Here is a 9,854-nt window from a genome sequence, read left to right as displayed (position 1 = left end):
AGCAATTGTATGTGTAAGTAAAAGGGATGGAAAAGAATATTGATGCTGGGTTTGCAAACACTAACTGATTATCTTAAATCCCCTGCTTTTCCATCCCCCTTTTTTAATAGCATTAGAATGACCATATGAAAATACTAAGTATTCTTCTTTCCACATAAGATCATCCCATTTTTTAAGGTTAAAAAATGTCAAGTTTGAAGCATTCATTTAGCAAATACATACTTTTTTTAAAAAAAAAGTAAAATAAAAAAGTAAACAAATGTTTTAAAAATCAGCTTTGACTGCCATCACTATTACATACACAATTTCAGAACACTGACTATGCTTGTATCCCCTCCCTGCTACAATTGAGCTTACATACTTTCACTCTCTACATTTTATTTGACATAAATGAGAAGGGAAGTAAGTAAAAGTCTCTTTAACAAGATCTGCAACAAGCATCATTGTGCTAGGGTTGCAGACAACCAACTCAGACTCACGAGCTTGCCTTCAGATTTCATCCTAGATGTCCTTTCTCTCCTGAACATGTGAATAAATAGGAAAATGATTTCTGCTAGCTAGATCTCTAGTTTAAGCAGAAATGCAATCATCATGATTCCTAAGTGTTGTGTGTACACTCTCTAACTCAATTTTCTCAGCATTATTTAGACACACTCACTGCTTAAACCTGATAGGAAGCCTTCCCACCCATACCAATTAACCTAACCCTGCAATTTAGTTTTACCCAGTTGTCCTTGAATCCTCCCTTGTTCTTCTTTGTGTTGCTTATTTGAATTGGTTTGAATACTTTCCCAGAAAGTGTTTGTAATCTAAAAATTGTCTTAATCTCTTCGGTCCAATTTCTCCTGCTCTTTAATTTCCTGCAGGGCCCAAGTGGATTTCCAAACTTTTCCACATATCACATGGAACACTGTTTTTCAAGTACATTTTTTGTGTGTGTTTTGCCCATGGAAAATGGCACTCTAAAAGCAGGTCATTGGCCAAACCACAAGAAAGAGCTTCTCTTCCTCCAACTGTCATAGGATTTCTAGATGCTTCTCTCAGTAGGATCCAGGAAGGAAAGAAGAGACAAAAATGTGCTTTAACTGTCAAGCTAATGCCACTTTCAACAGGTTAGGCATTGGAAACCATAAATCATTTGAGAGCTACAGAGTCAACTGCGCCCTCAGAATTACTAACTGGGACTAGATTAACATAAATAAATAAAACTTAAAGACATCTCCAATTCGGCTCAAATAGAAAATTAGTTATTTAACTCCGTATCATTCAGCATCATAAAAGTAAGATATAGTCATTAGAGGGATAAGTACTCTGAAGGTTTCATTTAAAACTTGATTCTTTAAGGTTCTCCCCTTTAGATCTTCTGTGATTACCCATGAAATGACAATACGAGTTTATGAATTTAATTGGCTTAGTTGAATGCATAAATTCATGATTTTCTACAAAAACACTGATAAATATTCATGTCACTCATCACGTGTTCACATTTTTCTTATATTTCTCCAGGTGGGAATTTTTTTCTCCATTCAGTAAACAAATTGAGCCCCATAATAATATGTTGTAACAAACTGGTTGACTTTGGATCTACCATCTCCACAAAACAGATTTCCTATAAAAACAATAAAAAAGTAACATTAGATATATGTCTTAATGGTTTTAAATGGCATCTCCATAGAATTACACATGTTAAGGAAAACTAGTTTAAATAAAGAAAATTCCCAGAACTCTTTACTTCCTCTGTTTCCTCAAATAAGCTCCTCCTTGAATGTTTTTCTCAGCAAAATATGGAACAAAGACTCTAAAAATAATAACTTATATGCTAGACATTATATGTGCTCATTTCAACTTGTCCTCAAAATAACACGCCAGGGATTCACATTACTTCAGTTTTACAGATGGCGTGACTGAGGCTCAGGAAGAATTGTTATCTGCTCAGAGCTGCATAGCGAGCAGCTTGCAGTGCCAGAATTTGAACACAGGACTACGTGGCTAAGTAGTACAAATTCTTAAGCACATCTTCTCTCCATGGAGAGCCAACAAATGTTTATATCACACATGCAAATCATACAAACTACAATTCTGAGATTAAATCTGTGCTTGGTAGGGACAACTGTACTGTGCTATCTATTGTCAGCAGTGGGAGGAGAAGCCATTCTCATATATGCCAGAATTTTTCCATGTGTGCGATAATGATCTGAATTTCTCTTTAAAAGAGTAGAGAAGAGTTGAAATTTACTCCAAAGAACATGACATGAATACCAACCTATACAGAGCTTTTTGCTTAACCTGCAATTATACTAATCTTTGTGTCCAAAAGTTCTAACTATTAAGACCAAACATACTTGTCAAGAGTGCGCCAGTGATTTTGTCTTTGTCTAGAGTTATACAATGGACCAGGACAGCACATATCCTAGATACACAGGAGGGGGGAGTGGTTCACTTGGCTTGTTTTAGCATGCACATGAATTTGTGTGGGAGTTTGCATATGGTGGACAAAGAGAAAAAGGAGAGTACTCAAAACCATCTAGTCTCACAGGTTTATTTTAAGAGCCACAAATGATATACGTCTTCAAAACATAGAATATTTTTAATCACTTATTTAAAAGATCCCATGAATCCTGTAATTCATGCATTAGTTGAATTTTCTTTACTATTCTGAACATTTTTATTCTTTAAAAGTATGTAGCCAAAACTATCTACTCTGAAATTGTCTTTCTTGAGTTTGATTTACTGCTCTGATGCTTACTAATTAGAAATATACCAGAAAAGGCTAAAATAAATAGATAACCACATTACAGCTAAGCTCTCATAAGCCTAAAGCTGTATATACTTTGTATCACCACGTGTTAGTAGTTTTTAGATTAAAGACAATTTATAAAATAACATTTTCCCCCCTCAGGACATTTCACCAAGAAACACTTTTTTCTTTATTTATATTCTAATATAATAGAAAGGAAAAAAGTAAGCCTGGTATGTGTGTGCGTTATAAATCAGAGACCACACAATTAAATCCCACAGGCTTCTGTTAGTCCACAGAAAGGTTTTACGTGAGTATAAATATGAAAATACAGACTCTGGATGTTAGCACTCTTCCATGTAAAATACAATTTTTGGACAAGGTGATCTCTGAGCTCTTCTTATTTGAAACCATCTGAAATGCTGAATGCTAAAAATTGCTACCTGCCATTTTAAACTGAGAGGCAGACTGCCAATTCCCATTAAAGCAATCACTTTCCACTAAGGTGAGACAGCTGGAGAGGTGGTTGGTAGGCGTGGATTGCAATGTTGTTTCTAACTTTCTGAGGTAGTGCTTTTCAAACTTTACAGTGTGGAAGAATCACCCGAAAACCTGAGATAATGCAAATTCTTGAGTGATACCCCCAGAGATTCTGACTCTAGGTCTGAAGAGGAAACCTGAGTATTTACGTTTCTAACAAGCTTCCAGGTGATGCCGATTTTGCTGGACCTCAGACATATTTTGAAGAATAGTCACTGACCTGAAGAAGAATCTCAATCATTCAATAAAGCATTCAACTCACAAAAATCAGCAAAAATCAGCTCAAAATGGAGTCAAAGACCTAAAGGTGAGAGCTATTTAAAAAAAAAAAAAAGCTGGAAAATCTTAGAAGATATTAAAAAAAATCTTAGAATAAAATGTAGGCATAAATCTTCATGACCTTGAATTATGCACCAGAAACAACAAAAACATACATAAATAGACATCATCAAAATTAAAAGTTTTGCCTCAAAGAACATCAGTAAGAAAGTGAAAAGACAATTCATGGAATAGGAGAAGAATTTTGCAAAGCATGTATATGATGAGGGATTCTTACAATACACCACCACACAGAAACTTGCATGTAAATGTTCATAGCATCATTATTCATAATAGCCAAAAAAGTGATGTAACCCAATATCCATCAGATGAAGAATGGATAAATAAAACATGTTCTTTCCATGCAATGGAATACTATTTGGCAGTAAAAAGGAATGAAGCAGTGATACATGCCGCAACACTGATGAACTCTGAAACATTACGCTAAGCAAAGAGAATTCAGTTACAAAGGAGCACGTGTTGTATGATTGTATTTATATAAACTGTCCAAAATAGGCAAATCTATAGAGACAAAAAGTTGCCTACCACTGTAGGTCGGGGAATATAAGGACTGTGCGGGTGTCTGCTAATGAGTGTGAGTTTTCTGGGGGGAGTAATAAAAAATGTTCTAAAATTGGTAGTTGTGATAAGTGTATAACTATGAGAATATATTAAAAACTATTGAGCTGTACACTTTAAACGGGTGAACTGCATGCAATGTGAATTATATCTCAACAAAGCTCTTTTTTTAAAGGCATTAAAATATTTACTGAGTAACCACTACACTTTTGAGCACTGTTGTCTTCCTCTTTTTAACTTCCAAAGTATCAGATTACATAGCAATTTCTCTGGAAAATGTTTCTAACCTTCACTTCTCCCAATAACTTGATTTGATGCTTTGACTAAGTGCTTTCAACACACCCCCTACTTCCCCTCAGAGCACGTATGACACTTTAATGTGACACAGTATTTAACGTTCTGTCATGTTTCTCAGATTCTAAATGCTAGCAGCCATGAATGCTTTGTGTGCTATGCTATCTTCATAACACAGTTTTTGGTAGAGCTGTCGCTTAATGAATTATTCTGTAATAACTAATGAAGTGCTCCTATGGGACAGTAAATCTTGTTTACAGTCTCATAGTACTCCAGTAACAGGAGGTGAAGAGAAAGGTAGGCACTCCCTAGGCTATTTGCAGCACACAAGCATCATTACTGCGGAGACAAAGCAACTTTTGTTACAATCAAAGAATAAACCAACTGAATAGTTTTAAAAGTAGTTATCAGATTACAGCAGATTTAGATTAAAATCTTGACCATGTTTTTTGTTATTGATGGTGTTTTTGTTTTTAAGCTGTGCGGCTCTGGGCAAGATGCCTCACCCAGCTAAACTTCAGTTTGCTCATCACTAAAGCACTGATAAAGATAATGATGAACTTATTTACAAAACAGAAACAGACTCACAGACATGGAAAACAAACTTAGGGTTACCAGGGGAAAAGAGGGTAGGAAGGGGTAAATTGGGAGTTCGAGATTTGCAGATACTGACTGGTATATGTAAAACAGATAAGCAAGTTTATACTGTATGGCACAGGGAACTATATTCAATATCTTGTAGTAGCATATGGTGAAAAAATATGAAAACGAATATATGTATGTTCATGTATGACTGAAGCATTGCGCTGTACACTAGAAATTGACACAACATTGTAAACTGACTATAGTTCAATAAAAAATAGAAAAAAAAGAAAAAATGAAAATTAAAAGACAATTCTTTCCTCTGTGGGTGGTTTTGAAGAACAAAGATAACTCACATGTTAACCCCTTGCAAAGTTGTGAAACTATACAAATACTGTTTGCTAATGGTGTAGCGTTAAGAGTAAAGAATTAAAAATATAACAACTAAAGAAGGACATTGTTTAGATCGGAACCAAGTAGCAGACATTCTTGTCTACACAGGAGCCATTTCTCCTTCCTTCCTTGGTAAAAGAATTCCAATATTGTTTGGGCAGCCATGTGCCCTCCTTAGGAAATAAATTATAATTGGTCTGAGCAAATCATTAAAATTGTATTTCCCTTACCTAAAATTGGTCTTGGGACAGACATTAATTCATTTCTGGCCAATGAAAAGTAAGGTGAATCTATTCTGTGCTCCAGAAAAAGAGTTCCCTCCTTGCAAAGAGGCACACAAGAGAAAATCCTTTTACATCCACCCATCTGACTACCTGTGTGACATCATGTCCTGTCAGAACCTCAGGCAGAGCTCTGCTGCTGTCAACTATCAGCCACAAATGAAGAGTCAAGACAGTCATGGGGACACTGCACCAAAAGCTGCCACCTCCCACCAGACTTTTTCACCATGTGATTAGAACAACTACCTTTAATATGGAAGCCACTCTTAGTGAGCTTTTTAAATAGTTGTGTTTGAAAGCATTCTAACCAATACTGAGCTCTTTGGGGAAGTACTGAGGCATGGTGATGGGCAAAGACTAGGAATCTATCCACAGGACTTCCTTTGTAAAGCAGTGACAGTCCAATGTCTCTTTTTTGCTACATTAGAGCTGTAACAATAGGCAATTAAATTTCTGAAAACTGGAAAACTTGCTCCTGAAATTAAGCAGGTTAATTGAAATGATAAAAGGTATTTTAAAATGTTCATGTCTAAGTACTTGTCACACTTTAATTTTGATAAAAGAAGAGAAGACAAAGCATAGGAGAAAAGAGGGTGAGTTTCTTTAAGCCTGATGGATCTGCTGATCTCCAACGTACATTCCTATGGGTTCATGACACTGTTTTAAACAAGGCACGATGTATAGTTGAAGACTACTTATGCAATTTTCCGCATGGCTTTTGTAGCCTTTCTGTTTCAGCCAACATCTGTCTCTTTTATTAGTGTAACTATGCTGAAGCAGCTGTGAGGCCCAGGAATGCATAAGCCAAAACACACACACACACACACACTCTCTCTCTCTCTCACACAATTATTTATGACAATTCTTCTTTTTTCTCATTGAATTAAATGAGAGTTAATTTCTACCCACTTAGATTTCTTTTGGGGGTATTTTCACTGAAAATGCACAAGTGCTAACTCTTAGTTAAATCAATCATCTAGTGGAACCCAGACAATGGATCTTAATGCTTCTTAACACTTTGTCTGAAAGGAATGCCTGTTGACACATATTTTTCAATGAATTTATGCCTCTTCCCTTCAAAGATAAACCCAAGGCCTTGGCAAAGTATGGACAAAGCTGAATGATTCTAAGATACGGTAACAAGTCATTTGTCTGACAAGCTCATTAAGAGTGAGGCCCTTTGCCTTACTCATTATTGTGTTCCCAATGCTGGGCAAAGTGTCTGGCACGAAGAAGTGGAATAACTGCTTGAATGAATGAATGAATAAGTAATTCCCCAAATTTTACCACTATGTTGCCCTTTCATTCATTTTCTAGATCATGGACACTGTTTTTTGTAAAATATCTTTCAAACTCTACGTATCATGAGTTTTTTGAACCATGAGGACATACATGGCACTACATAATTTAGATTATCATGAGCTAGAGTGAGGATGGCTGTATTTTAGTTTTATAAATGTTATGCATTTATAAACTGAGAGTGGGTAATATGTGGTTTCCAGTAGGGATTCAGGACACTGGAAATATCTCACAGACCCTGTGATACTTGAGAAGTCCACTAGGTTTATGGTCATCGGTGCGATCAGGGCCTGTCCTAGAGAATATATTTTGACCCAAAAAATGATACTCTTGCATTTGTAAGGGTGTCCTTTTCACACAAGCCCACAGCTTCAAGTAAGACTCCTAGGAAGTCATAAAAGGGGATTTCACCCGTCTAGACAGACAGTACAGCTTACTCAGTCCTGGGATGGAAGATCTGTACCCAAAATGACCTCGGGTCTCACCCTCTCCAGAGAAAGAAAGTGACCTAAACAACCTCAAATACAACCTCCCAGACCAACTACATTGCTGCTCTATTTGATACTGCCCTTCACACACACCCTGCTCATTCCTGCTTCTAATTTCCTAGGTCACCATGACCTCGAGTATCCTCCTCAGCTCTCCTGTGCTCACTGTAATGCCCTTCCACTCTATTACAACGTATGCAATCAGTCCATTCTGAAGTAATCTTCTTTTCTGAATTCCTAAACCATGTATAACCTGCCCTGTATCATTTACCTATGCGTGGTCTGTCCTATATTATTTCACTATGTATATCCAATTCCATAGCATTTCAGCATACGTAGTCTGTCCTTATCATTTCATCATGATCACTACTATTTTTTTAACAACAGATACGTGTGTGTGCGCACGCGTACATAAATATAGTGGGTTAGGTGCTAAATATGTGTCAGGGTTATAGCTCAGGTATCTCCTGAGAACAGTCTTCCCCTTCTCGCAGCCTATGTCAAAGTAGAAACAAAGATTCAAAAAAGATGCTGGCATCAGCATACATTCTTGACTAAAAAGTAACTGTGTCTCCCCTTGAGTACCACACAAAGCACTCATCCCTATGCTTCCCTTTCATTTCCTTTCTTGATCATGGACTCTGTGCTTTTATAAAAGCAGGGTTTGCAGAAAGGTCAGGAGAAAGAGGAAAAAAAAAAGTAGAGTGTTCTGAGTAAACCAAAGAAAAATGTTTACATTCTGGAGGCCCAGGAAGTAGAGTAGAAAGGATTCTCCCAAATGTTCTGCAGAATGGAGGACCCACTGTCTAAGGACAACCGACTATCCGAGCAGTCCCAGTCACTTGTAAGTCCCCGAACTAAGGGTCTCCCAAGTTTAAGAATTGTTATGTAGTTTTTCCCACTTGCTCTGAATTGGGAAGCCTTGGTCTATATGATATTTGGAAGTCTCATGAAAGCTATTACCATGTCTATATATCCTATAATTTCACCTTGATTATAAACCTCTAAAGGATGAGGACCGTATTTAATTCACCCTGAGGGTACAGTATTATTCTATTAATCAATATACTCAATTACTCAAGATGTTCTATTCATCAAAAACATACTTCATAAATGGAAGTTCGTTTAGATAAGAGAAAGCACCGGCTTCTGAAAGTCCAGTAAACATCCAGCAGAGCAGTAAGATTAAGAAACGTTTACAATCCATTTCTGTCCTCTGCCATCAAAGCAAACATCAAACTCAAACTATCATCCTTTTGATCCTAAATCATATAAAATGCTAACATGGCTAATGACTTTAAAACCTAAACAAAGCACAAAGCGCATCTGCTGTTAGGGAGTGAGACAGACCCAGAAACGTAGGCCTTTCTTATTAGTTAACCTGAAGAACTGAAAAATGATTTCTATCATTTTTACCCCTCCCTCTAAAACATAAAGTACTAGTTTAAAAGTGTGTCAGGCTTGCCTACCACATAATGTGTGACTTTATTAATCATGAAGGAATTGATTACTTTTGCCACCCAATTAGTGAAACAAACCTCCACTTAGCACCTTATGCTGAAAACGTGTCAGTTCATCATTACACAGATACTGGAAGCTGCAATCTTGCTGCTATGGTAACAAAGATCCCGTGGGGATTTTTGTGTTTAGCTGACATATCTAGATCAGACAGAACACGATTAAAAGGTAAGAGTCTAACTTGGAGCACTTTGGTACTCAAAACACTGCAAAATTGTTTTTGAAACTGCCAATTTCAAATAAAATGATTGCATAAGTCTCCATAGAAATGAAGAAACTTCTCTCTTGTATTTCATTATCCTTGGACCTGTATTTCTTTTCCCCTTTGAAGAAAAAAATCATTACTGTAGAAACACTCAGACCATAACCCCCATTGTTTCAAGATTGTAATGATTATAATAATGTATAAATCACGTTTGAAGTCACAGAGTTAAGCCGAAGCAAAGAAGACATAAGATGTGTAGCCTTAAAACAACAAATAAATCAGAAACAGAGATTGCTTTATGTTAATATGATTCTGTGACAGTAATTGGCAGGGAAGCTTGTTAAAAAGCCAATTCATTAAAAGTTATAGCTTTGGTTGGATGCCAGATTTCCCCCCTATTTATCCTTTACGCTGTGCCTCTGCCATCATGTGCAATGCTTGATTTGTACAATCTGACATATACATTATTCTGGAGCTCTTGGGTCAATGTTAAAATATAGAAAATATTCCAGTCAGCAAATAATTATTGAGCTCTCACTCATTACAAAGTAAATAAAGCACTTTATAATTTTTATACTTTAATCCTTCTTTTACAATGTTGGTTGATCTCAAAGTATGCA

The 9,854-nt window shown here is 36.4% G+C and overlaps 1 long non-coding RNA gene across 1 annotated transcript in view; it reads right to left on the bottom strand.

Moving 5' to 3' along the window:
- Positions 1-1,387: 1,387 nt before the first annotated feature.
- The window catches only part of LOC140688437 (uncharacterized), a 112,964-nt gene continuing 104,497 nt past the window's right edge, over positions 1,388-9,854 (bottom strand). Inside the window, exon 2 of the long non-coding RNA XR_012063131.1 lies at positions 1,388-1,609. This is a non-coding gene — a long non-coding RNA (uncharacterized lncRNA). The remainder of the gene's footprint in view (positions 1,610-9,854) is intronic.

This window comes from Vicugna pacos, chromosome 22 (assembly GCF_048564905.1).
Source record: "Vicugna pacos chromosome 22, VicPac4, whole genome shotgun sequence".
NCBI lineage: Eukaryota > Metazoa > Chordata > Mammalia > Artiodactyla > Camelidae > Vicugna > Vicugna pacos.
This window is presented reverse-complemented; position numbering and strand designations above follow the sequence as displayed.